We start from the raw sequence: 3,618 nt of genomic DNA, 5'->3' as shown, positions 1-3,618 counted from the left end.
AGGGTTGGGAACCAGAGGACACAAGATTTAAGATGATTGGCAAAATAATCTCTCAGAGGAGAGAATTTTATTTTTTACCCAGCAACTTGTTGTGATCTGAAATGTGCTGCCTGAAAAGGCAGTGGAAGCAGACTCAATAGTAGCTTTCAAAAGGGAACTGGATAAATATTTGAAATGGAAATTTTGCAGGGCTATGGGGAAAGAGCAGGGAAAATAGGACTAATTGGATCTCTCTTTCAAAGACCCTGCACAGACACAATGGAGCAAATGGCTTCATACTGCACTGTTAAGATTCCATGGTTCTACTCATTTTGGCTTGTACCTGAATCACTACTAACTCACTGATTTTAAATAGTCCAGATCCTTAAATATTTCTCCTATCAATGGCTGAATATAAACAAGTGTTTCTTTTCTTTCAATGAGCTTCATCACAATTCCAGAAGTGGCTGGAATTGCTGTTGTTCTATTTTGTCTTGCAGCTGCACAGTTTCCATGTGACAACAGGGCTATAAAAAATGTAGCAAGTACAGCATGGGAGTTAGATACAGAGTAAATCTCCATCTACACTGTCCCCATCAAACACTCCCAGGCCAGGTACAGCACGGGGTTAGATAGAGAGTAAATCTCCATCTACACTGTCCCCATCAAACACTCCCAGGACAGGTACAGCACGGGGTTAGATACAGAGTAAAGCTCCCTCTACACTGTCCCCATCAAACACTCCCAGGACAGGTACAGCATGGGGTTAGAAACAGAGTAAAGCTCCCTCTACACTGTCCCCATCAAACACTCCCAGGGAAGGTACAGCACAGAGTTAGATACAGAGTAAAGCTCCATCTACACTGTCCCCATCAAACATTCACATGACAGGTACAGCAAGGGGTTAGGTACAGAGTAAAGTTCCCTCTACATTGTTTGTAGATGTATGTGCATGTATGCACATCCTTCAGAATTTAAAAGATTCTCTTTCGTACTTGAATTGAGCTGTTAGAGAATATTTTAAGGCTTCAATTTGGTAAGTGTGCAGAGGTCACAACTCCAATTCCTGCTCACGTTACAGACATTTCTTTTCAATTTGGAGGAGGCGGTTGCGTGGATGATCCCTTTGTACCCTGTCTTTTATTTTAATTAGCTCTTTTTGAAATCGTCTATTTTCATCCACAGTTTCCGCAGCTGCTGAAAAGAATGAGACCAGAATCCAGAAATGGAAACAGGTTCGGAGGAATCGGAAACCAGGTTACAATGAGATACAGCGACTGAATCCAGGTAATGGGAACACACATTTGGGGCCCCTTTTGGCATTCTATCATCAGGATCCTGCCTCATTATCTCTTGGCATCCTCATCCCCTGCCAAAACCAATGGGTTAAAATCAGAAAGCTGGTTAGCAGTGGAGTGGGAAGTTAGCCATTTGCTTTAATTTAAACAAAAGTAAAATCAAAATACTGCAGATGCTGGAAGTCTGAAATTAAAACTGAAAATGCTAGAATTACTCAGCAGGTCTTACAGCAGCTGTGGAGAGAAACAGAGATAACCTTTCCAGTCCATGACTTGTCATCAGAACTGGGAAATGTTAGAAATGTAACGTATGTGAAAGGGAGAGGTGGGAAAAAGAACAAAAGGGTAGGTCTGTGATAGGATGGAGGGCAGGAGAGATTAAATAACCAAAAGGATTCATGATGCAAGACCAAAGGGAGTTGTAATGGGACAACTAAAGAAGCAAACGATGTGTCTAGAGGAGGTGCAAATGGCAGAATCATGAATATTTCTTCATTTGTTTTAACTGCTCAAAGTGGGATGTGGGGTGGATTTAAAATTCAGTCCCTGCTCCCAGCACCAGGATTTTATCCCGGAGAATCCCTGTGAAAGTACTGTGACAATCAGGCTACTTCCTGATCAAAAAATGCATTTGTCTGTTTCTCTCTGGGGGAGGTGGAGCAGTGGGGGTGGGGGTAGTGGGAAATATAAATCATGAATGCTGGGATCTTGAGCGAGAGAGTTCAACAGACAGTTGCTCTACACACCCGGGAGATACTATTGATTGACAGCTCCCAAAATGCCAGCTGTTCACTCACTCGGCAGCAGAAAAGTAGGTCGCTGAGCTTTCACTTCATGCCCCTCGCTTTTAGAGGTAAAATTCGCCAAAGGGAATCGTTGCTGGCCCAAGCAGTGTACCATCAGTGACCTTCATTTCCTTTTATTTCTTCTGCCTTTCATTTTGCTCTGCTGAAGCCATAGACTCCCAGCTGGGCACTTGTATTATACACTGTGATTATTGGCCAGCTATTTGACTGCCTGGGGAATCTCAGGCAATCCTCACCTGACATTCTAATGCCAAAAGAGCAATTCTGGTTGCAAATTGGTTGGGGGGGTGGGGGGGGGGGGGGGCAAAAACCAAATCATAAAATCACTTTGAATGTCCTTCTGATTCCCGACATTTAGCTAAATTTAACCTGTTTTGAATCTGCCCTGGGATGGGGACGGTGTAGAGGGAGCTTTACTCTGTATCTAACCCCGTGCTGTACCTGTCCTGGGAGTGTTTGATGGGGTCAGTGTAAAGGGAGCTTTACCCTGTATCTAACCTAATCTGGGAATTTGACACTGAGTTCCTGATTGTGGAGATATTAAGATTGTCCACAAAAGATAATCCTCACTTTTACGAAATTAAAATTCACAAAGTATCTTTGAAAAGATCTAAACCACTGTCCAATTTGTTTTTCTATGAGAAATTTGCCTGCTAATCTCTGTGTGACTCTCCCCAGCCCTGCACTCAAAACATTCCCTCACATAATGCTCTGTCTTGAGCCCCAAATATTGTTGCCATACCCTTGTCCTTCATTACTTCTCTCTGTTCTTCAAATGTTTCCTCCAAACATTCCTCCAAACAGCTCTCAGTTACCTCACCTTGGCTTCCCTCCTTATTCCTGTCTGATTCCCTCCTTCTCCTTCCTGGAGGATCCCTTGAGATGTTTGCAGAGTCTTACCTTGTTTTTTTGGAATAGAATCTCAATTCCCTGCACTGAATGGTAATTAAACTATAACAATTGTTGCTCTGCTGGCAAATGTTGCACAAAGCATATCCCACATTTGTTTTTGATAGAGTTGGTTGCACAAATACTGTTGGCTAGAACACTGGGGAGAAGTCCCCAATCTTCATCCTAAAGTGTTACATTCACTTGAAACACCAGAGGGAGCCTCGGTTTAATTTCTTATCCAAAAGACAGCTCCTCCGACAGTGTAGCATTCCCCAGAGCTGCACTGGTATTATTGGCCTGGATTATGGGGCTTGAGTCTCCAGTGGGACTTTTGACTCTATGGCTAGGGTGATAACCACTGAGAGAAGCTAATGTGCATTAGACAAAATCTAGCTAATGGCTTGATGTTGTGTCAGTTGTGGCTCAGCTGGTAGCATTCTCCCATCTACATCAGAAAACCCTGGTTTCAAGACCCACTCCAGAAACATGAGCATTAAAATCAAGGCTAACACTCCAGTGGAGTGCAGCTCTGCTGGAGGTGTTGCCTTTCTGATGACTTGTTAAATTGAAACTCAGACTGCCCTATCAGGTAAATGTAAAAAATCCCATCACACATTCGAAGAGGAGCAGGAGAGTTCTCCCTG

This window comes from Carcharodon carcharias, chromosome 14 (genome assembly GCF_017639515.1).
Source record: "Carcharodon carcharias isolate sCarCar2 chromosome 14, sCarCar2.pri, whole genome shotgun sequence".
In the NCBI taxonomy this organism is placed as follows: Eukaryota; Metazoa; Chordata; class Chondrichthyes; order Lamniformes; family Lamnidae; genus Carcharodon; species Carcharodon carcharias.
The sequence above is the reverse complement of the archived record's forward strand: the minus strand, read 5'-3'. Positions refer to the sequence as shown.